The 26,783-nt window shown below is 36.6% G+C and overlaps 1 protein-coding gene across 2 annotated transcripts in view; it reads left to right on the top strand.

Moving 5' to 3' along the window:
* tmem132e (transmembrane protein 132E) overlaps positions 1–26,783 on the top strand; it is a 247,991-nt gene that overhangs the window by 182,080 nt on the left and 39,128 nt on the right. The gene's annotated exons all lie outside the window — the stretch shown is intronic.

Raw genomic sequence — 26,783 nt, 5'->3', positions numbered from 1 at the left:
TAAATGGCCAAAAAGTGAAGTGTATGACAAACTACTTAATTTAATATCACGTTTTAGCAAAATGTTATTTCAGTGATGTTACTGTGAGGTGTAAAACATGCAATGCAATACAATTATGATTGAGACATGTACAGAAATAAGTGAAGTTAATTTAATACATACTAAATATATTCCATATTTATATGTGTAGCAAATTGGGTAACATTTTATTTTAACTAGTTGCTTATTAGCATGCATATTACTAGATTTGTAGCCATTGATAGTAGTTATTAAGCACTTGATCTTATTCTACGTCCCTAATCTACCCAATACCTAAACTACCATACCAACTATTATTAAGCAGCACAGATACAACAGGTTTTGCAGGAAAATTTTGATCACAGAAATGTTCATATCAAATATGATACAGTAGGTTTTATTGGGATATTGAATTATGTTATCATACTAATCATGGCAGTATGCTGAGGATAAAACAAAGTTTTAGGCATGTTATTGTCATGGTTATCTTACCTCTTAGAGATTTCATAAATTATTTTCAAGAACCGGCGTCCATTGTCTGAATATGCCAGAAATGATGGAGATGTTAACATTTGTGTATCACGGCAACCTAATGAGAGGACAGTGACCGCATGTTTCAGCTACAGCTCACATCCATCTATGATAAGATAAATGATATATGAGAAAACAGTAACTTTTAAAGGAACACAAGCATGCCATTAGAGACAGCAGAACTGCTGCAAGACACAAAACAATCCATGAGTTATCATGATGTTTGTAGCAGAGGGTGAAGGTTATGAAAGCACATATATTCCAATTACTTCGAGGAAGGTTTAGTCCTTTCAAAAAACTACAGTGCCTGAAGGTTGTGTATCCTCGCCCCGTGTTCTATAGCTTATTGTGTTCAGTGAGCCCTATTCTCCCCACGCTTCTTACAGGATGTGTCATTGCTGTCGCCACATCTGATTGGGTGAGTCAACGAGGTGTCACCTCAACGCTGCTATGCTCTGCTGGTCAGCCACATCTGGACTCGTCACACTCGCTCTCGTCAGCGAAGCAGTGCACCCAGAATGCCCCATTCCGAGGCCCACTGACATTGCCTGCTGCTGACCTCACCCACGGTCTAACGTATTTATAGTCATCACATTGTTTTTTTACTTCTGCCATTAAATTGTTTAATTAAACGCACCACCTGTGCGAGTGTTCACCTCAAGCTTGTTGTTAATTGTGCTTTATGAGGAAACCTTTAAGAACAGATAATTAGCATCGGGGAAGCGACTTTGCTATGCATAATTGAAAGTGGTTAAGCAAAGTGGTTGGCTACATGTACAAGCTGTAAACCACTATATCGAAGCAGTTTGAGCATGCAATATATTGTGGTTAATAATTATTATAAGTAATTATTTATTCTACTTAATTAAATATGCACATTTCATTTAATGAAATAAATCAGAGCAATATTTATCCAAGTCAAAAATTGCTTAAACCTTGGCAAATTCTGATCAGTTAAATTAAATATGATTAAAATTGGCATTAAATTAAAAGCCATCCTCTTATCCTGTTTTGTAAATGCATGTTATAGTTCGAATACTGAAATATTCCTCCACGTATGTTTTATTTATTAGCTTGTTTTAGCTTGTTTGATCAAAATGTTAAAACTCTGTCATCAGGTGAAAATGACTTCTGTCTGGAGACATACAGTATATTGGGCTTCTCCAAACATTTACTCTGTTTCAACCCAGTTCACACACATCTACAAATTCAAGATCCAATCAACAAACAAGATAGAAACAAGTCCCAGGCCTACATTTCTTCCACTCATAATCCATTACATTCAATTGTTCGTCACAATATAGAATAAGAGATCCGTCGCAGCTTCTTTTTCCTTGGAGCACGAAAACATACAATGTCATGCAAGGACTCAAAATAGATAATTTTTCTGATCCAAACCAACCGATGCGCTAATAAAGAATTGGTGTGGTCATTTTATGATTATTGCCTCATTCCTTTATAAATAATGCTGCGTTCACAATGAGGTTGTAGAGATTTGACAGAACATTAATTACTATGACGAGACAAACTAAATTAACAGAAGCAGAACGAAGAAGAAATCATTTACATTAAAGGTGTTTTCGCCTGTACGCTTTTTTTTCAGTAATTTTGTTAGAACTAAATATATTGAACTTTTTAAATAGTGGCTGTAACATTTAGGAACTGCTAATCGACAGTTTGAAATGCGACATGACATTTATTACGCTCGAAGGAGAAAGGTCTCTTGTTCTCTCCCTCTCGCACCTCTTATCCTTCAGAAGATAAATTGAAGTGCTAAAACAGACAGATTTCAGTCAAGTGCAGCCATCATCCTCTCATTTCACATACTTGAGTAAAGGCAGAGTGTCCCACCTCCTGCATACCGCTAAACTTATACAGATTTGGCACACAAGGTCAGGTGCGTTTACCTGCGTTTTAACTATCCTTTAAAGCATAGCAAGGCTTCCTGACTTACAGCGTATCACATATAAAATTACTCAACGATCTTGAGGGCTTGTTAACTTAAGCAACAACTTTCGGGATCTTCGTGTTTGGTATTCTAATATTGTCTTTGGAGAAATGAATTCAGCACTTTGCTCGAATAAAACTTGTATAAAGCAACACAACTGCTGTCACCTGAGGATGCCACTTAATTTTATGTTTGCAATAGCAGTATTGGCAAAACATTAAGGTTTACTTGCCAAGTTCTTTTTGCTCATAAAACATGGCCGTCTGTGCCGCCAAGGATTATATCATTACAGCAAATTGGTCATGCAGCACCATTCTGTCAAAGTCAATTGAAATCTTATTGCGCTACATTTACGACACTTTCTTTTCCGCTTGGTTAAGTCTGACCAAGATAGAAGCTAAACGCTTCTCACCACACTAACCAACATGTGTTTTACTGTTGCGATATGCAGAAACAGATTTTTAAATTGACCTCATGCAGACGCATCACAGTCAGAACACATACAGTTTCTGTTCTCAGCGATACAGCCTCAGATACGCAGCCAAAGACATAAAAGTTAACTAGATCCTTTTTTTTTTACACTGTAATATACTGTGCATGTGATCAGCACCAACTTCTTCACTGCCAAAAGCAAAGCTAGGTTAGCTTATCCACACTTTGTTGGCGCACAAACTGTTGTGTATAGCTGCCACAAAGAGGTCACTCTTGGGGACACTTCTAAATCTTAAATTGACAAATTGTACACTCTATGGTCTGGTGGACCGTGAACACATACAGTCAGAGGTCTACGAAACAAGTAACTGTGCCATTTGGAAAAGGGCTAATTCTAATTGCTCTGTTATACACAGAATGGAGTTTAAGGAACCCATCTTTTTAGCTAGTCAGGAAGACGCGCCCATGCTGTGTGACCTTCTTTGTATGGTTAAATTATTACAAATTAATTTCTGTAGCATTAATTCATATGTGTTAGATTTGATGCTAGAGGTGTATTCTAAATATATATTAGATTAGCCTACGCTATATACTTTTTCTTCCACTCCAACTTCCTGTTTCAGCAGGAAATATGGTAACGCAGGAAAGAGCTGCGCTCTACAAATAATTTAATGGGAACTTTAAACATCTAAATAAATACTGTTGAAAGCTTTAGATTACCAAGGAACTGGCCGGAGAGTAGAGTCATTATAGCTATAAAGAAACACTTTAATACTGCAGTGAATTTTGGCATGTGCTTATGTACTGCAATCAAGCTGCTATTCTGCCTGTGAACCTTCCTAAAGAACACTTCCTGTTGAATAATTAGTTAATCTGTCATGGAATTGATATTACACAAATCTAGTCTTGCACTGCCTGTAACTGGTTATTTCAGTATCACTGAAGTATTGCATTCATCTCTGCTGCATTCTGACAGTGTGAGGTGTACAAATGAGCTGCTTTGGTTAAAGGTTAAGTGTGTACATTTTCTGCTATATAACTTTTTTCGTTTTCCAGTTTAATATGCATGCAGCAGTAACAAATACTGGTCTCCCAGAAAAGTGTAAACATAAAACATTTGTGTTTGTTTAAATGTACCCACCAGCCCAGTGCTGCAACTTGATGTGTACTTGTTGTTTTGCCTTGTGTCCTTGAGGTCCACGAGACCATCGGGTGTCCAATTTGACATTTTAAGTTTCAGAAGGGTGCTCATAAGCACCCCATTGTGGCCACTATGCACTTTAGATGTACCCTTTTGCAGATGCTGGCTCCACAGCAGACACCTACCTGACAGTTTATGCAACATTATGTTTTTATGACCACAGAAACGTTGGCATTCGGGACAAGGCCTAAGTTAATAAACACCCTTTAATTAATACACCAAGGACACACAACAATACACATTAACCTCTACTTCAAATGTGACTTTGCAAAGAAGTTTCTTTTTCTAGTCTGTTTTGAACTAACTTTCATATTTATATTTTACATTTTTGTTTTAATTGTAATGTCGGACTAGTCTCTGTGAATAATTATTTTAGATTTTTTATTTGATTATTCTGTTTATTCAGCTTGTTTACATTGTCATTTTATTCATTTATTTATATCTTAATATATTTCACGTGTGTTGATTGCTCAGTGCCAACCCTCATGAATGCAGGCAGAATTTACAGCCAATGGAAGAAATGAAATTTGTAAAAAAAAAAAATGAAATTTACTATTGCAAGGAGTAACATTTTGTAAATCTTCTATATTTTTATGACAATGAAAAAAATGTTCTTAAAAAAATGAAAATGCCTTCATGCAACCAACTGGGAAAACATGAATGGCAAACTGTGTGAGTTAAGTGATTTAGCCAAGCTTATCCACCATTTTATATCAAACTGTCCACATTTTACAATTCCCGCAGTCTGTCTATCATGCAGAAGTCTTTGGCTCCCAGCAGAGAAGGGACGCCTCTATCCCCTCCCAGTCCTGGTAGTTGCTCAACATCATCTACCATTACCGCAGCAAGAGAGACTCTGAGTACAATAGGCAGTTTCAACCCATTTTTGCCTGAGCATTTTCTATCGACTGGTTTCTCAGGCTCCCTGAAGCTATTTCATTTTCATGTTTTTGATCTTGCGTTTTTGTGCAGATCAATACAATCTCAAAAGAAGCCTTCTAAGGGCCCAAACCCCCCTTCTCGCAAACTAGAAGAAGAGGTCTGCGCCTCCCATGTCTTTACAACAATTGTTTTTTCTTCAATATCTCAGGAGGATCTAAGGCGCAAATTTCTGGGTGCTGTTGCAAAATACTTCCAGTCATTTTAGCACCTATTCAAACTCATTTTGCTGTCACACAAACGACATAAAATTGTGCATATAATTTATCCTCTATTCCATGGCACTGTTCTGTTGACACAAACAATGGCGTGAAATGGCATGGTCAGAAGGCCACTGGCTGACATTGATATTGATTCCAGTGTGCATATGCTACCCTTCGCAGTGCCAAGAAGGATTGCCTATTGGCTGAAGGTCCAAATCATTACATGTACCGGCAGACAGATCTCACAAATTAATTATCTTATATGATGACTACACTGTGCTGGTGTGCAGTGGTGTGTGTGCGAGTGTGGGAACATGCTTATATCAGACGGGGGTGGATGCATGTTAAAGGTGACATTATAAATGCATTTTCCCTCCTAGCGCTGGCACGGAGTATAAAAATGAATGCAAATATATTGAGATCTCCTGTTACGTGCCAGTGCTGATGACACTCTTGAACTCAGCCCCCCCCATTTGGCGCGTTAGAAACGCCTGCGTGATAAATGCTCTCTGCTGTGTGATATAGATGGATGTCATTGAGCCGAGATGGTTGGATATTCATACATGTCTCTGAGCTGGTGTCTTTATTAGCCAATTATCAAAGACTAAAAGGTCACGCGTTTTTTGTATTCTGCTGTAGTGCCTGTCGAAAGGGCATGTTTATTAGAAAGCCTGTGGTAGGTGTTCGCTCACGTTAAGAAAAGATCGCTTTGTTTTTTTTTCCCAGGGATTACCGTGGTGCTACTTTACGCCAAGCCATCTAGCTGGTAATTGTAACACTGCAGGATATTTTTTCATGATTGAATTCATTATGACGCATTGCAGGCCCACGCGGAAGCTGCTCTTTGCAGACTCTGTAGACCTCTGAAGAACCTGGATGCTAATCATTCAAAGCTCTTCTCATCGTCCTCCTTTTCTTTTTGTTTGGTATATATTGTAACTTTTAATTATGCTTTCATCTACTAATACATTTTAGTCACTGCAGACACCGCATTTTATTTGACAAAAACTTAATGAACAACATCCATCAGTTATCCGTGGCACAAAATAAACACTTTTTCAGAAATAAATTTAATTATAAAAGATAAACTTTGTTGTTGGGTGGATGCGCACTGATAGAAATACGTTCTTATCAGCTGCATGTATATTCTGGCAGCATTCATGAAGGTCAGAACTGAGTAACTGCAGACGTGAAGTGTTTATGTAACATTTTCTGGCTATTAAGTTGAAATAATTTTGAGGAAAATGAAGTCTATCTATCAGGACAGATACCATAATTTTGTATTCATTCTGAATACAAGTAAGACCAGTTTGTTCAATTGATTGTACTGTTGGACGTTGATTATTCAGTCGATGGAATATTGAAAATACATCCTTCTAAACAATTTCCAGTGGATGAGCGACTTTGGATAGCATACCAAAAAGCATCCTTCTAACAAAGGACCTCAGGAGCTCAACACAGTCTTGAGACAAAGTAATACATTAAAAATGATACATAAAGTGTATGAAAATGCAATAGTTTTGAATGCCTAAACAGTTCTCTTTCTGCTCATTTAAAGTGTTCCTGAATTATGCAAAAATATATCCGAGCCATTGGAGGGACATTGTTATGCAGTAGCTATATGTAATAAAGCTTCTGATTTGATTAGTAATAATTTTGGATAAGATTACAGTGACGATATTATGTGCTCTTGCATTGTCTATTGGTGTGGCGAGTATCAGTTTAAACTGCAGACAGTGAATGGGACTAAAAGGGAAGTAATTGGAGTACATTACAGTAATTACTCTGACACTGACATACTGTCCTGCAGTCTGAACAACTCTACTCAGACAGGTCTTTCCTTCCTTCCTCTGTGTCCTCTTAACACACACACACACACACACACACACTCACACAGGCAAACACAATCCTCAGGGCGGTTCGCCTGGGGGCCAAAGATAAGGCAGTCTTATGTGCACCTGTATTAACAAAAGAGTCAGGACTTACACCCAGGGCCCTGGGCACCACTGCATAACCCTTCCTACACACAGATGTGTTGGTGTACACACATGCACATAATTTGACCAATTACCTGTAAAAATGCAGACCTGGTGTTGCCTCTTTCCAGCTATGGGCTATCTTACTGCAAACAAATAAGGATTATATATATATATATATATATATATATATATATATATATATATATATATATATATATATATATATATATATAATATATATATAGCATTTATTATTTATATAGGTGATTATTACAGCATGGTTTTTCACCCATTTTTACAATAATAATATAATATAGTTCCTTATTCTAGACTTTGCTGCTAGAACCCCCACTGTGTCAATTGAATTGTTTGTTAAATGATTGAGAAGATGTAAAAAAAACAAAAAAACAAAACATAACAGTCCTAGGTTTTTCACTCAGTCTGGAAAACAAACAGCGCGGGACAATTCTCTGGACTCTCTAGACCAATAATTATCTAATAATATGGAAATTTGCCCTTTGGGAAGCTATAAGCATTTAGAAAAAGGCCCTTTCCTAATTTACTCAAAAGCCTATAAAAGCCTAGAGAAAAACTCAAAACTTCACGAAACCTGCTGAGCAGATGCGACAGGTATTTCTGAACGAGCATGCAGAATGTAATGGGTATAAGACCACATAACAGTCATAAGTGTTAAAAAAATATATATTTCTATGCTAAATTACCTGGATTTGCCAAAAACGTTTGTTTGTTTTCAATCATTGATTTACGTTGGTGCAGCCTTGGCTGAATAATATGTAATGTAATGCCTAAATGCCTTAAGCGCTTGAACCCCTGTAATTGGTGCTTCTAGCTATATTACATTTTAAAATGGTCATAATCAGAATCAGATTATTTATGGGTTACATGATCACAAATGATTCACACAATGGCAGTAAATTACTTGTAGTTTATTCATTCTCTCTAATTCTTCTTTTTTTCCTTTCTTCAGAATGGATATCTAAACATCAAGAAAATCATTTTTTTGTTCTTCGCTTTCGTTTTTAGGCACAAAATGTAAAAGTTTGATTTCATTTATTTATATTAATTTTACATCGTTGTGATTTAATGAACTATTATAATTTCATCCACGCATAATCCCTCTGCAGTTTACTTACCCTAGTTTAAAGAAACCCTGGAGTAATGTGATGTTCAGTGCCTTACATGATGATATTCGTAATTTTAATATTCATGTTCAAGAATTAGTAGTAGAATAGTAGCAATAGTAGAGTCAGCGATATGAGGTTCAAAGACTGTGATGCCTACAAATGTGCAGAAAACAAGCTTTCAAACAGTCTCTGTCATGAAGGTGTAATAATCACAAGGTACTAACAGTCCACGCACCCTCAGAGCAAATCAAAGAAGGGCTGTTGTCATAAAAACAAATGCTGTGTTTCTCACACTCATACTGTATCCACTATCCGGCTTCACTGGAGTATGAGGGTTGTGTCCAGTCCTCTGGGAGCTGATGGATGAGACGTGATGGATGAGACCCCTCATGCTCACAGCTTCCCTGTAGCTACAGCACTGCAACTACAACACTGCCTCTTACACTTTCAATTTTTTTGCTTTTTCATCTTTAACACCTTTTGAGGGGAACATGCTCTTGCCTAAGAGACCTCTCACTGTGACGCAAATGAATTTTGCATTTAAATGGGCATACAGGAAATATTCCGATCGCTGTAATTCAGCTCCTCGTGTTGTGGGGCACTGTTAAATGTAATCATACCAGTTTAATGCGGAAAGATTAGCCAAATAAATGTATTTCGTTTTTGTAATTATAACGCGTAAACATGTTTTAATTTCCCGCACAGATGATGAAAGTGGTCATTTTCTTCATTTCTTTTTCCCTGATAGAAGTATGCGCGCATGTATTCAAACAGTTCAGCCCTTATTTGCATGTTTCAGTGCATGATTACGTTATACATTTGAAGTCAACATGAAACGCCATTCTCAATTCGTTTCGCTTCTACAGTGTGATGTATTTACAAGCGAAATATTAGGAGAATAGCGAACTGATTGGATGTTGAAATGTGAAATAACGTCATGTGAAATATAATACTGTTTTTTATCGTAATTTGAATCGGACGTTTGACATGGGTAACATATCGAGGGGTGAGAACCAGAAGGGTGTAAGTGACATTTTTGGTGCAATGGAGATATATATTTCTCTCAATGAGCTCTTTCTACTGGCAAGAGTAATGTCGTCCACGAGTATGCAAATTTGTATTATAAAAAACTGTCAGATCAAACTATGATAGAATCCTGTAAAGTTGGTGAAATGTCACTTACGCCTTTCTGGTTCTCACCCCTGGTCGTTGCTTTAACAGTTGTGACACATTTGTTGAATGCTATACCAAAGGTTAATAGAAATGCATTTCACAGAAAGTCTGCAACCATAATGAAGTCACCAGCAGTCACAAGTGAAGTAAATTACACGAATGTTTAATTAACCCTGTGTTTTTGTAAGTAGGTGCGTAGAGTCATCAAGGCTGCAGCGGGCGATGGCTGTACGAAACCACTGTTGAATAGGTAGCGCTTTCTACACTCTGATCCAAAACCAGAATTCAGTTCTTCACCTGTACCTGTAAAAGCACATTATCGCCTTTGCTCGCAAATCTCTTACACACTCGACCTGGACCCACGCTGTCAACATAGAAGCTTTGACAACAAAAGAAATGGTTGGAATAACAACTGTAAGCATATGAATGTTGCCCTAGATATGGCTGTCTGCTCACTTTAATATATTTACGCCAATAGACGATCACATGGTGCTGCTGATCTCTGCCACCCTGAGGCATGGCAAGCATTCCTTTAAATAGATTTTTGTCAGTGGAATGGTACTGTAAATAGACAATATAAAATACATATTTTTCACAGTACTTTGTAACTTTGCCTGCCAAAATGGTAATATGCCAAGTACAGACCCCTGGGGCATTTCCCTTATCTCTCCTCATTTTACTGCCGAAGTATTCACCTGCAAAACACGGAGCAAGAAAAGCGCGCATAACTTCATTCCAGTCTTTGCTGCAAGTTTTTCCAGTTGAAGGTGTACTGCACTACAATTAGAAGCATCGGTTTAAGTTTACAGCATTTTTGACATGCTTTAGTTACTGTGACATTCAGGCAGGAGAATATGTTGTTGTGTTTAATATGTTCTCTTTCTTTCCTGTGAAAGTGAGCATACTTCCTATTTCTTAGCATCTCCCACGCACTTACTTACGTTTCCGTGCCTTTTTAAAAAGTCTTTTTAAAAAACACAAAACCATAAAACAAAATTATTAAAGCGATTTTTAAAGCTATGATAATCCAAACGGTGAAATACTGTATTTGCACTGTATTAAAGGGAATGAGCCTTTTTATTCCAGGCATGATTAATTTGTTATTTTCACTTTTGTTTGGATGATGCGTGTATATATGTGTGTTCCATAGTTGTTGTATGTATTCAGGCTTCATATATGAACCATGTGTTTCTTCTTTTTCGTGTGCGGTTCGCAGTGGGAGTATGTTAGAAAACATATTTGTACATCTCTGCAGTCTGTCTCAGCCAACAAGGCCTGCTGAGAATATTTTTTTTCCTCAGCGCTTGTTTTATTTTAGTGCTTTCTCTCTTTCTCTGTCTGGGATGATACAACAGACCTCACAACTAGCATGAAGCCTATGACAGCTCTAACCGCTGTTTGTGTATGTGCGTGTGTGTGTGAGCGTGCGTTTTTGTGTGTGTGTGAAGTACTCGCTTTTCCATGGCTGGGTGCCACGGCAACTGAGGCCACTCCGTGAGGCTGGTTTAAATGAGAAGGAGAATCTTAGTGTGGCCTTGTTATGGGGCGCCTCCCAGCCAACTGGGCTACAGTCGCTCTGGCTTTTACCGCTGGCCTCCGCTCATCTTTAATGGCTGTTTAGTGCTTCGTCCCTCGCTGCGCCCTCTTCCTAAGAGGGCCGCTTTCTTTTTTGAATAAAGTCATTTAAGGCCAAAGATCTCGGAAGATTTGCTTTAGGAAGTGAAAGATAAACTTGTTATTTAAGCAGGACTTCGGGGCGCTTGCAGAACAGAGGTGGAAGAGTTGCCGTTTTGTCATAATCACATTAGTGTTTTCTTGTCTAATTTTTCCTAGAGAACAATAAAAAAAAAAGTCCTTCTGGGTTGTTATTTATGGTCTATCACCATTAGGTCAGGACAATATACTGTTTTGTGAATAGGGCAGCTATTCATTACTGTAGCAGTTCTTTGTCTAGTTTGTAAAATAGCTAACTTAATTGTACTGATACTGCTTCATGGCAGATTGTGCATATTTTATGATTACGCTCATACAGATTCATGTGACTTTTGCAAGTTTGTATGGATTTGTACAAATGACTTACACCTAAACCTACACATTAGTCCAGCCATCTCAGAAATTGTTCGTATTGTATACACTGATCTTGATTCATGCATTGATAATCATTCATCTTATTCATGATGCACTGCCTTGATTTATCTAAAAAGTGCATTTCTCACCAGAATGCGAATCTTACGTCAAATAAACAGTTTTAGTGTCAAATTACAATGCATGAGATACATCCCATTAGTGATCATATTTTCAAGCTTTATGGTATCCAGCAACTATTACGACCAGCTAAACAGCCACTCAACAATCTCCAGAGATAAAATCCCTGTCTGTGTAAATGCAGCCTAAGACTAATAGGTCTCCATTTTCTCTGAAAGCACAGCTCCCTTTAGGTTGATATTTTCCCAAACAGTAGGTAAGCCAAGCTCAACTTGTCCCCCTCTATCAACCCCATGAGTAGATTTCTGGACTTAAACCCTTTTTAGAACGAACAAGTAAGTTGATGGGAGAAGACAGGCTTTGCCTCAGGAAAATAGCTTCTCGCTGGCCTTGTGCTCTTTTTCTCCCTCTCTGTTTGTTATGGATGGCCCTCGCAGGTTTCAGCCTCATGGTGCGCTGGGTGAAAGTGAACGCCGGGGTGAGCATCAGTATGGTAGTTTCACACTTACAGGGGTGTGTAGGAGTGTGTGTGAATGGGAAAAAGAGAGGTGGTAGATGTGAAGTGCTGGAACGAGCTTACCTTTGTATTCCTGGCAAAAAATGCATGCAGGTGCATGAAGATATTCAAATGGTAAATCTCAGAGTATGGCTCCTACTGTATCTTTGCGTGCTCAGAACTGCAGCTGTTTTATTATGTAACACTTATGTTTGTTGTACCCACACCTGAGCTTTTGTTTCATGTGCGGCACGAAGCCGTACCATCTTTTCCAAATAGTATCAGTTTTGTTCTGTTTTAACATTGCAGCCTTTTACTTGCAGATTAGAAAATTCACCCTTCTAAATGTAAAAGTAGTTATCTGCTTGATTAATTACCTCTGACTTAATTAAGGTGCTCAGTTCTTCCCTGGACACACAATGTGAACTCGGTGGCCTTTTCTATAGGCACTAAATAAAGCAACTTTTTCTGTAATTGCTTTAATTTAACTGAGATTATTGCAATCTCTAACAAAAGGGTTCTGAGGCAGTACCATGGTGCAGTGTCAAATGGTAATTTAATGTAATAGATTATACTTTTACATGCTATGTTCATACACTGTGGTACACCGAGGTTTGGGGTGTGATTAAATGCTTTTGAAAGAAGTATCTTGCAACCACCAATGCTGCATTTATTTATGCATTTATTTATTTATTTATTTTTATAGTTTTTTAAAGCAATATTTTCAAGTATTATTAAAATTTAATCATTTTAGTTGTAATACTAATATATTGAAACATTCTTTTAGTGAAGAAATAAAGCAAGCAAGCAATGGTTAGTTCAAATTTTGAAAAGGGATAAATTACTATTATCATTTTCATTCAGTAGTTCAGAATGCTAATATTAATAGTGCCTGTCAGGATTTAGGTGTTTGCCGTCTCCTTTCTTACATCTTTGTAAGACTAGGAATGCAAAACTTTAATCTTCTAAAAATAAATAAAAAAAAGAAAAATATATTTTATTTTCTAAAACACCTCTGGAGTAATAAATAAACCCAGCTGACCTGCATTTAGAATTTTCTTTTCTTAATTAAAAGGTTCTTTTAAATCCAGCTTTGACAAATTGAAAGAAATCACTCAATTTCTTTCAAATTGGCATGCATTATATCATAATTTGCTGGGTGCGTGGCATCATTTGTCTCTATGGAAACCTATGGCTTGGCACATTTGCCTCTACATTAATAAATCATTAGATTCATTTCATATAATGAGGGAAATGATTGAACAGCTGAAGGTGCCAGTGCTATTTGAGCCTTGCCATCTTCATTCTGTCAGACAGGGAATGGATGCTCATGAAAATCAAACTGTGCCATCAGAAAAATCATTTTGAAAGTTTATTGCTGTTTTCATGCCTTAGTTTAACGCAGCGGTATTGTTTCGGGGTCTTAAAGCCAGTCACTTGCTTAACATCAGGATCCATATTGCATGAGCATTATTTTTGTGTTGGAGAACAAAGCATTTTATGAGGGGGATCGTATGATAAAACAGACCTTTATGAGGATAGTTCACTGAAATTCAGTTATGAGAACCCTTGCCACAGTCCCTGACCCCTAACACGCACACACACACACACACACACACACACACACACAATCAGTCCCCCCCAAAGCACAAAGACAAGCACGAAAAAGAATGCTTTGTTCCATTCGAGCAAACGCTGCTGTATAAAGCGCGTCTGTCTTCAGAGCGTGTGAAAAGTAAATGTTGCCTCATCAGCTCTGTGTGGTAATCTGGTCTGATCCCTTGATGGAACGCAGATTTTAGATTGCGGAAATGATTACATGTCTCTCATGTTTTCATCCCCCACTTGTCTTCCAGATTACTCATCTACTTTTTCATAATTTCCTCTTTTTTTGGGTTCTCATCTTTAAGGAATATCCCAGGTTCTCTGTAAGTTAAGCGACGCCGACGGCATCTACTTGTGACAATATTTAGACATCAGTATTTCAGTTTGGGATTGTCCCTCAAAAAACAGTCATAAGGGTCCATCATTTATCTGAGGTTGCAAAAATATTGAGAAAATCACCTTTAAAGTTGTGCAAATAAAGTCCTTGTCACTGTATATAACTAATTCTGATATATTTACATTAGGAAACGTACATGATATTTTCATAGAACATATTCTAATGATTTTTGGCATAAAAGACAAATCAATTTGATCCTTAGGTGTTGCTGGATATTGTTACAAATTTGCTACTTAAGCCCAGGGTCACAATAAATATTTCCAACGTTGAAAAAAATTCGATATTTTTGCTTTATGTCTTTTTTTATATATATGTGTGAGTCTCCCAACATGAGCACAAACAAATAAAGTGTGAGGTGCAGCGAAGGAGTCGCATGGATGACTGAATGTCAGTGTTAAAGCAGGGCCCTGAGCAAGACGGAGGGTCAGAGTCTGTTAAACAGGCTGGATCTCACTAACGTTTGAGACCCTTAGTGCTCTTCACTGAACCTTACAGTCCCTGTGGCGAACGGTTTACGTGTCATGATTTAAGGATGAGAAATCATGATCGTTGTCACTGTGTCAGTCCCACATATGCGGCCAATCAGGGGCCAGGAAGAAATATGTAGGATAGTGTGTTTGACAGGGTGTAAAATATTATGATGGACATTGAATGTGTGCTCGGTGTGTGTTCGACCAGCTGGAATAGCTGCAGTGTCTTAAAAACAACTGTATAGGTAGCATGGTTCGGTCGTATATCAGATAATACTATATAATAACACACCGTGTTATATACCTGTACAATTTTGTTGCGCTGTGCTATTTAAATGGCAACACTGAAACTTTATATATTAAAAAAATGTTTTTCATTTTTAAAGTATATGTTAATAATTTAGCTTTGTGTGTTGGTTTTATTTTTTGATTCGATTGTTGTCTTTGCTTTTCTGTTGTGTATTTTGGTTATTTGTGGTATTCTGTTTCAGATCAAAGATTCTTTTTTTTTTTACTTTCCTCTTCTTTTTCAGATCAAATAATTCTAAATAAGATCTGTTGTTTAGTTTTTTTTATTCTCTTTCAGATGTTCTTTTTTTTTCGTTTTGTTTGGTGTTTCAGATCAAAGGTTACAAATGAGATCTCTTTAATATCTTAGGTGTTTCCTTAAGACAGCAACAACATTAAATGAATATATATATATATATATATATATATATATATATACTTTTGCAGATTTTCCCTGATGAAAACACCAAGTAATTTCACGTTTTTTGGCGTTCAGAAGTGACCTGAATAATTTATGCGCTTACATTTGCTGAAAAGTCGAAGTCTGTACATTACTACCCTTCATACATCCGTGTGCATAGTCTATACTGTTGTTTTTGTTTTTGTTTTTATTTTTTCTTCTCTGTGAATTTTCAACATAGGTTTACTGAGCTATAAAACAGCAACCTCTGAGCAATAAAATGTTCCTGTAAGCATACACAAAGTCCACATGAGTTCAAATAACAGTGGTGCAGAGTCATCACTGCCTCATTGCTGTGGGCTGATTAGACCAGAGCTACCGAAAAAGAGAGAAAAACACATACATAAGCAGGGACAGAAGCAGCAGCGAGAATGTTTGTGTGTGTGTGTGTATATATATATATATATATATATATATATATATATATATATATATATATATATATATATGTGGTGTGTGCATGCATTTGTGCACATTGCCAATGCGCTTGTGCATCCATACGTGAAAGCAAAAGAGAGGAGGGACAAAATGAGAAGACAGGAACTGATGCACAACGGTTTAAGCAGTGCCAGGGGAAGAAGATTAGGATAGAGGTGACCATAAGGACAGCTCGGTATATTAAACAGAAGAACGGGCATGTGGGGGTGAGCCAAAGATCAAAGAGGCCAGTAGTCTTTGAGCCTGCTCAATTACATACTTGTTTTGCTTCCTTATAAAATGTCTCATTCTTTCTAGCATATTTCCCTGAACTAACAAAAACAAAGTGTGATTTAAATAAGGAAAGCCATGACCTAAAGTGACACATTAGCTCTGCAAATAGTTGCAGAAAACAATGAAAACAACTGTCTATTTAGCATTTTAGCACAAATAGGCACGCTGAATGTAGACAGCGCAATTATCCTGACTTCTTAGATATTCAGCTTAGAGCAAATTAGACAGTGTTTATAAATCTTTTCAGTTCTCCAATTCCATTCAGTATGTATGTATATCTATCTATCTATCTATATATATATATATATATATATATATATATATATATATATATATATATATATATATATATATATATATATATGGTGAATGGTGAAACAACACTTTCAAAAATGATTGTGTGTGTACTGTAGTGTTTTTATCTGCATATTAAAACAATTTTACTGCCTATTTACAGTTTGAAATCAGACTATACGCTTGGGTGATAAGGTAGACAATGTGAGCTTGAATCTGGCTATCAACACACTCTAGCTGTCGCTTTCTTCACTGTGGCAAAAGTCCAAAATGATTTGGTAGAGTTCCCTCGTGCGGTGCAAAGTATAGGAATGCGGGTTGAAGATTTTCTAAAATTGAAGATTTTCTAAAAATCCATCTGTGAGACACTACATATTGTGCTTTTAGAAATTCAAAGGTTTTGCTCTCGTTTTTTATGGCACGCTGTTCAAAATGGAAAAATCTGAATGTGGCCTGCAGTCATTGAGGTGCTGACCTTGTTCAGAAGGTCCAGGATCTTTTAAACTGATGGAACTGTGCTGTGCTTGAGCCCTCTGTAGCAGCAGAGCTCTTGCTGGACTGTTAGGTTTACTGCAGCACTCTAAATACGGGGAAAAGGGCCAGATGTCCCATTTCTCCCAGGACACAGCCCTGTACATTAGATGCTTTTCACGTGTCCCGGCTCATTTAAAAATTCGGTGCGGTATCCAGGAAAACGGGACGGCTGGATGTCCAAGGAGAACAAACAGAAAACGACCCCCCAATGTAACACATATTATTCCAGCTAGAGTGTTGCGCTTATAGATCTGTCTTAACAAGAACTGATTAAGTGGACTCCGCTCGTAAAGCTGGTCCACAAAGAGCCCGTAACACTCCAGGCGTCGGAAAGGTAAAGATGAATGCAAATAGCCTTTCCAAGAACCTCCGCGAGGAAAGAAAAGCTTGATTATTGAGATGACGCAGCAGCAAAGCCTAGTGAAAGTTTCATAGAGCATCTGCGCCGTAAGAAGCGATTTATTTAAAAGAAAAAGCATGTACGAGTGAGAAACACACAGGAAAGTGTGGGAGAGGTGGAAGGAAGAAAGAGACCGGGCAAGGGTGGGTGGTGAAAGATAGTGGTCTGAATATAATAACTATTGATACGTGGTAAGAAAGGAAAGAAAGGAAGAGAGAGCGAGAGATAGGCCTGCTCTCGCAGTCGAGATGTGCCGTTTTGTTGCATTTGTCATGAGGAGTTAATGAGAAAAGGCTCTTGTGCTGAAGCTGTATAAACACACGCGTCAGCTGCTTTGACATCTTGACATCTGATTCATTTGGCAAGCGATATATGAATGTATTTTCACATGCAAATGAATATTCGCAGCAAATGAACATTTTTTTACGGTTAAACTTATGATATTAAGCCAAGATTAATGGGCATATGAGATGGCTTATTTATGGTATTAAAAAATAAAGTTAAATCACAATGTGATTTAATCACGATGAGTTTTTTTTACATAATATAGTTAACATAATACATCATTATCATTATTAACATTATTAACGTTCAGTTGCAATTCATAAGGGATTAGTTAACGGTGAACTAATCATTTACAAAACATGATTGTTCTTTCAGATGATTAATAAGTGACATGTTAATATTTTATGTTTTGTAGATTTTATAAGATTTTGTATTTATGTTTTGCAAATAATTTACAAGTGATTAGACGATGATTAACTAATCATTTACAAAACTGTGACTAAGTGATATGCTAATGATTTGCATATCTTTCGTAAGTTTTCTTAAACAGCATCATGAAATAACCCTTAAGGTTAATACACAGAGAGAGAAAAAAAAGGTAAGCGCTTGCAAACAATATATTTGAGTAACATTTAAATAAATAAGTTAGTCAACTAAATTTGTTGATTTAAATGTAGCTAAAAAAATCGATATAGTTACTAGTTAAGTTACTAGTCGATAAATTATTAATCACTTATAAATCAACATTGTACTATTATCTACCTACACATTAATAAGTAATTTACAACACTTTCTGCATCCCCTATTCTAAAGTGTAAACTACTAGTTAGTAAATGGTTACCGGTTGTGTGTATGTACGCTTACCAGTGATGAGTAAAACATTTGCAACTAACAAGTAGTTTACACTTTAGGTTAGGGGATGTAGAAAGTGTATATTATTTATTAGCGTGTTTACACGAAAAAGTTTTGAATACTTTGCGTACTGCAGCGTAAAGACTCACTGGTGAGGGTTAGACAGACGTGTTCTCTGACACAGATGGAGTATTTTTAACTCTATACAATAATAGTACAACATTGACATTTCAATAATTTGTAATAAGTGTTTAATATATTACTATAACATTAACATGTAACAATACATTAATTAGTAACTTATTACCAAGGGTATTTTTGATTATTTCACGAAATGCTATTTTTTTAAACTTATGACAGATTTGTATATATTACTTAATAATTTGTGAACATATAATAATGTTTTGTAAACGATGAGTTAATCATCGTCTAATCACTGATTTAAAAACTCCAGATAAACATATTAACACCATCTTTAAACACATAGCTCATGAACTAATCACTTATAAACGCCTTACGACGGGACGTTTTCATAATTACTATCTGCGCTTTACATTATAACTACAGTAATGCAATGCAGAGAAAGTTCACTATGTTAGAAAAGCCAAACGTACAGAGCTTGTAGCATGATGCAGAATAGTTACATAAAACGCACCCATGTCGGTTTTGTTATCATTTATTAGGGAAGTAAATATTGCCTTGTTCTGCACTCTGTTGCTTTTTTCACCGTTCACTCTCTTATTGTGCTTGACACTGATTCAATTTTGAAGGGAAAAAAAATGTTCGAGAGCGAACGGAACGAAGAGAGAGTGGTATTTTGCTGCATTTGTCATGAGGAGTTAATTAGAAAAGGCTCTTGTGCTAGTTTTGTCACCACACTATAGAGGCTTGATGCACTTGAAAGGCTCAAGTGGCAATAAGATGTATGAGTGTTTTTCTGTGCAGTCCTTGCCGGAATTACATTTTCAAATTTCACATTACCCAACTCCTCACACCTTTATTTTCATCTTTCTCTCTCATTCAAACTCTCTTTCGAAGTACGCCTTCCAAACCCCCGTGGCAAACATTGCTACAAATTTGCCACGTTCGCATGCAAATTACCAACCAGTTTGCCTGTAATTTATTTCATATTAACAATTGGTTTATAAGATTTTCAAGGTGACGCGCTCACACTGCTTTTTAAGCTATCAAAATGTCTATTGTAATTATGAGAGATAAGGTTTTGTTTCATGGAGTAATCAGCACAGGGCTCTCTCACTTGGTTGTCTGACGCTTTCTCATCTGTCCTTTTGAGCTGCCGCTTCTCTTATTGTTTTTGACACTGATTCGGTGTTGAAAAGAAACTGATATTTGGTTGATCTTCAGAAGCGCTCGGCCTGACATTTATCATCGCATCAAATTAATTTATTGTGTCGGTCTCTCAGTTTTGAAAGCGAGGGCAGAGAAAGAGAGAGATGAGGACTGAAAGGCGGGATTCTTCCGAATGAAAATGTTTGCAAATATAGATAAAAAATCTCTTGGAACTCGGATAAAACTCCGATTTGATCAGTGTCTGATCCCAGTGGGCGTCCTCCTGAGGTTTCCACTGCTGTCAGATCCGTCCCAGCGGGCCGTGCATCCGGACAGATCTGTCGTTCTCGTGAATGAGACCATCACACCGGAGTTGCGTCCCAATTCATGTACCTCCGGAATAAAAGTGAGTAATTTAGTGAAAGTTCTGATGAGTGTGTGGTAAAGCACTATGTCAGCACCGATGTAACGGCATTGATCACAGACCACATGTTTCGTAATATTTCAGTCGTACGCTGACTAGACCTTCTTAATCATTCATTAAAAATGCCACTGTTTTGACTGCGGTCTCCTGTTGTTATTGGTTAGATGACATTGCAGGAACGGGAGGCTGATGCAAGTTACTGATACTTTCCATCTCTTGCAGCAAATCAGCTTGCATTTGGTTGCCATGAAAATAACATGCTTGCTGCTGCTCCCTGCAGTCGTCTCGGTGTAAGCAGCAGCAGCCTAGCTAACAAAAAGCATTTCATGCTTTGGATTCTCATCTTCTGAAGCTTTTATAACTATGACTAGTATTATTGTTATTATTATCATTATGATTATAGACAGAATTATTGTTGGCCAAGCACTGAAGAAATTTACGTAGGTTACAATGTGATGCTAAACCTCATAGCCTTGCTAAGCATGTGCTAACTGTAAACATAAAAAGAAATGATTGCATAATGTGATCAATTTTAAGCATATTTGAATTGTAAAAATTGAAATGTAAATAATAATAAATATATATATATATATATATATATATATATATATATATATATATATATATATATATATATATATATATATATATATATATATATATATATATATATATATATATATATATATACACACACACTTTCAGACAACTGAAATAAAAATAAAAAAATAAAAAAGAGAAGTTTTTAAAATGATTAGGTGTATTTTCAGGTAATTCTTAAAATGGAATGGAATTTAATTCTTTTTTTTGTTGTTGTTGTTTCTCCAGCCGTGTGGACTAGTTGCATTGACTGTGCAAACAGTTGCTCTTCTCTTTGCAGAAAGACTTTTATTTCCCACACTTTAAACATGTATAAATGAATCAGAGTTTTGAAATGGCCAATGAAATGTCAGCTTCCTGACGAGAGTTGGCTGAGGGTACGAGGGTGATTTTCCTGTTCTTTGCAGCATTTGGCAGGACTGAGTTCCGCTTGCCTTATCAAATAAATTGGAGAGCTGCTTTTTTCCCCCTTATTGCTTCAGCAGAAAAGGTTTTGGCTCACCCGAGGGTCTTCCGCTCATGCCTGCTACTGATGGGAAAACTACTTAGAATAATTGTGTTCCAGGCAGGAGGATTGCAAACCACCGCATGGCTCTTTCTCTCTCTCTCCCACATTGTTGCTGAGTGTCTCTCTATCTCTGCTCTCTCCCCAGCTCTGGCTCATTCTTTCTTTCTTGGTCTTTTTTCTCTGCTTTGAGAACACAGGACATTCCCAGCTTTAAGCAGGAGGAGAGGATCTTGCGTCACCCTTGTATCAAGGCCTATTACATAGTAATATGGTGACGTTCTTATTTAGTTTATCCGCTATAGTTTTTATAATTTTTTATTATTTCAGTTATACAGTTCCTATGCATTATGGTAGTGATCATTGAACTACAGTACATGTAATTTTTGCAGATAAAAAAAAAATAAATAAAAAAAATAAGGATTTTAATCGCTATCAACAGGTACTATCAACAGGCATGACGATTATGATAAAAAAATAAAAATAAACTCAAAACAGATTTAATTTCGTATTCAACAGTCCTCAGTATAATATATTTATAACCATTTATTTGATTGATAAACAATAAAACAACAATAAAAACAGCAATACCATACATTCTGATAAATATATTTAAAATGTAATTTATTTCTGTGTTGGTAAAGGAAAATTTTTATTAATTTAGTCACGCTTCATTGTCATTTTATTTTAACATATAATTTTTGTAGCAATTTAAAAGTCTTTTAATCAATTTATTATCAGTGTACAGTTTACAATTAAATTTACAATTTACAATTAAATTAAACTGACTTTTGAGTGGCACTTTTTATATGTTGTTTTATATATATATTTATATAATTGTATTTTTTTCTAAAACTCACCTAAAAATATAAACTACATGCATTTTTGTACTGTCATAAAGAATATGAATGCTGTCACATCTCTTCTGTATTTTATCAGACGTAGCATTTTCAAATTGCCTCAGCATTTTTATTTGATGTGATGGAAGTCAAATAGATTGACTAGATATGATATCATTTCGAATGCCCTGTGTTGTTAAGTTAAATGGTGAACCATTTTTGCTCTGAATATTCGCTTTTCCTCCTTTGATGAATTGTCATCTTTGTGCAAATCCTCGCTGGCAGGTTCAGCCCTGTCTCACTCAGAGAAACGCCATAATTCTCTTCCTTTCGGTGCCAGCGTACCCTCTTTCTGTCTCTCTCTCTCTCACACATTGTCATTTTTCATTGTGCTTAGTTTAACAGTATTCTGAATAGTGGCAGATCTTAGCACTCTGAATTGTGCAAAATAACCATCTGCCTCTATAGATCCTTCCCAGTCAATAGTATGAAACAATCACACACAGAGAATGAGTCGGATCATGTGAGCTATTGATGCTTGTCTTAAATGGCCAGTCTAATGAGTTAAGTATTGTGTGCGGGAGCATGGGAATAGATGCACATGATAGATATGATCGAGATAGCTATACTTATCGATTTTATGTATCATCGGTAAATAGAAATAGTAAATAGCTCTACAACCATACAGGCTCAGAGGCATTCGAGGCTTAAGAAGGAATGTGAAATGTCGTTGGTAGCATTTTCAGAATTGTAAAGTAGTGAACATATGGGACACTAGTTATGGAGCAGATGTTATGTGGCTCTAAGAACTCATATACATACAATTATATGGTCTAAAAATACTGATCCAAGACAAAATCAGCCAGTTTAAGGAAGGCGTTGGTGGAACTAATGCTGTCTGACATCGATACCGTCTTGGTTTCATTGCAGCGATGAAAATGCGCGTGATGTGCAGATGTAGATGTTTTTTAAGAAATAATTATTGTCTGTTTGGACAAGGAGCGTTTTTCACGTACGTGTGCCACTTGAGAGTGTCATTTTAATATTTTAAGGAAAAGATTCTAGTGACATGCACTAATCTTTGTGTGTTGTGACTTGGATGTGTTTGCCTGCAGACCTCCAGCGATCATTTATTCATGTCAAGTGGCCCTTTCTCTAGTGGAACTAATGGAAAGCCCTGGTTCTACAAATGGGTGGAAAAAAAATCTTTGCCGGCCAGATTTAGACATTGAAGAGAGGGACAGCTTTTGCAGTAATGCAGAGAAAGAGGGAGTGAGTGCCTAATGCCTTAGAGACATGCATCTGCTGACATTTCTCATCCTGCTTGTTTATGGTTTTTTTACGGTAATTTTTATGGTAAGAGACTACGGGGAAGGCTAGAGTTATTCATCACTGCTTGTGTTTCTCACTGCTGCTATAGGCAACTTTAGTGTCTGGTCATTGTTCTAGAAATAAAAACGCAAATCACAGTTTCCGTTGCAGTGAACATATCCTATATCAGCCCTATGAGCTTAAGTGTTTTGTTTATTTAGAGGCTGTCAAATGGCAGATATCTGTTAAAACATCACTGTGTTTTCTCGCCACAGAGGACACTTCTTCAGTTCTCTGAAGGGTGCAACGGCTTTATAAAGCATGAACACGTTTGATACATTAAGGCATGTCGCTTTTTTATTTGCATAACATTATGGAATGTACTATTGCAAAACAGAATTACCGTTTAAAGTTGATGTTTTCCATTCTAATTTATTCCTTTGATGGTAAAGCTCAATTTTAAGCGGTCAGTACTGAATCTGAAAACGCTGCAACCGCTTTTATTACCTCAAAGTGGCATATTTCAGAGTAAAAAAATGAGGTGGATTATTTTCAGAGGTGGATTATTACTGTTAAAGGAATAGTTCACAACAAAAAGGAAGGTGTTTTGAAGAAAGCTTGTAATCAGACTGTTTAGGGCCACCATTGACTTCCATAGTAGGAAAAAAAATACCATGGAAGTCAACGGTGACCCAAAACAGCCTGGTTACAAACTTTCTTCAAGATGTCTTCCTTTGTGTTCGTCAAAACAAAAAAATTAATGCAGATTTTTCACTACTTCAGGGTGAGAAAATGATAACAGAATTTCCCTTTTTGAGTGCCCTTTAACTAGTTATATTACTTTAACTAGTTAACTACTTTAACTAGCATACTGCCTGTTTATTAGTAGCCTACTTATAAAGCACATATTCTGCATAACCATATTCCACCAAATACATAAATTTAACAACTGCTATATTACTATTATACTTTATTATCACTACTAAACTATTAATAAGCATTAAGTAGAAGTTTGAAGCAAAAGTTAACTAGTAGCGAGAACCGGAAAATAAGGTGTAGAAGTTTTTTTTTAAGAGATTCATGTCACGATCTGTCAGAGTAAGACTAGGATATGAGTGTGTATTAAATAATGTAGTTTAGATTTCATGTTGACTGAAGTGAACATCGTCTGTATATCTTATAACGGTTTTATTGAAGGGAAGATATTAAGTTGTTCACAGTCATTTGAAAAGGTTTATTTTTTTGTTGAAAACTTGCTTTTTGTGTTTGTGTGGAGTCACTTACACACTAAATGCACTGTCAAGTGCTGATTCATTCTTTAAAAAAGTTCCAGCTATTGAAATTTCTCATTTAGTAACGTATGGCCTGAAGACGTAAGACATTTGTTAAATTTGACGGTCGAGTGTGGATTACTGTTAATTAATGTGGACAATGTAAGGCTCTTAAGATAAAGTAATTCAGCGCTATGCTTAATAAGTTGAATAATCTAATTGTTGCACGGTCTTCTCTATCATCACACAAAATGATGAGGTTGCCCGCTAGTCATCTCCATTTCCAGCTTTTGCTGTGTAAAGTGAAGAGCTACATCAAATATCTGTGATTACTGCTCCTATCTAACAGATATTGTGTTTGATTTGAAAACGAGCCAGGCTTTGCTGTCAGACCTGCATTTTTTCCCATTATATTTAATATTTATAAAAGTGCAGTACAGCCTATGATCTTCAATACTGTGCTTGATGGAGAAGCTGAGGGGGTGAGATAAGGCTCTGTTGACTGAGTTGTTGAAATGGGCTACTGAAGCTTCTGCTATTGGTCATGGTCTGCTCCTCAAAGCAGAGGCCGCCTTTTATCAGGTAAGTGCAATTCGAAGCAGCAGTTCAAAGAGAAAGGACTGAGTTTTTGAGGTTAACCTGTCTGAGGTTAATCCTGGAGACACTTTCTGCTATCAATGAATGTTTCGTCACGTTGTGAGTGTTTGGTCAACCATTTAGTGTGGTTCTCGTAGGCTGTAAAGCACCGCAGAACAGCTGACTTACACAACTTTCTTGTCAAGTTCTTAGCTAGTTCTTAAACGAAAGCGATAATCGACGTGAGGTCATGCGTTACGGCGATTTGATCACGGTTAAGGGGGTTTCAAGCACAACAACACAATTAAACACACCAGCGTTCAAATAATGACATTAATTAAATAAATTGGGTTCATCCACTCGGTTTAATAATGTGTAAGAAACATACTGATATATTTCCATACTTTTCTGTAATTTGATTGAGAGCTAATCTCTCTATTTTACTGGTCTCACATTCTTTTTTCTATTTTTTTTCTCTTTCATCTTGGATGTGTGCTATTATATTTCTGTACAGCATGGCTACATTGCAGCTGCATGGCTCTTGGGTGCAGGCAGCCCTCGAAGCGGTTGATTTTCACCAGAGTATAGAAACTCAGATAGTGGTCAGTAATCCGGAGGCTAAAACATGCATGATTTACCATGCCTTGTGTCACTGCTCCTGTTCAAGGTGTTAAGCAGTACATGTATGCTCACAGAACAGCAGTAGTTTCCATCTATTGAAGCTGCTGGAAACCCAGCAAGACTGTGCTGTTTGAAGTTATGGCTTTTCTGAGAGAGTGGGGGTGTGTTCCACAGGGATTTTATCATCGAAATCTGGTTTCAGATCAGAGAAAAGGCTGATGTTTTTGAATTTTAATGGACAGAGGGGAAATATATGTTGAGTATGAGCTTTAGTGTGCATAAATTGATGCACAGAGTTTTTGGTTTTTTTTTAGATGTACGGTCTCAAAGGTCATAATGAAGATCCAGAAGCCATGAGCGCTATCTATAGAAAGTAGGATTTGTTTTGCAGCACAGATTTATAGTCCTTCTATAAATAAGTTTCTAAAGGAGAGTGGGTTTATATAATGTTAACCAGTTCAGCAAGTACTAAGCATGGTTATTCTTTATTTTATCCATCTTTTTTTATTATTATAATTGCTTCTTTGTTTTGCTGTTTTTAATGTTTTGTGTGTTTTGTCTTGCTCTTTTCAGCAGCAACTTCAGACCAACAAGAAGGTTCAGATTTTTGCATGCAATTAACCAATTACAGGCAGGCTAAATAAAAAGGCAAAGTAACACCCATAAAAACAAATAAACAAAACATTGTTTTGCCTCAGTAAACTCCTAATTTGCTAGTTGTTAAATTTGTGTATGCGGTAGGTTTAAGGGATCTAAAATATGGTCGGGCAAAATAAGGCA

This window comes from Puntigrus tetrazona, chromosome 5, assembly GCF_018831695.1.
Source record: "Puntigrus tetrazona isolate hp1 chromosome 5, ASM1883169v1, whole genome shotgun sequence".
Classification (NCBI taxonomy): domain Eukaryota; kingdom Metazoa; phylum Chordata; class Actinopteri; order Cypriniformes; family Cyprinidae; genus Puntigrus; species Puntigrus tetrazona.
This window is presented reverse-complemented; position numbering and strand designations above follow the sequence as displayed.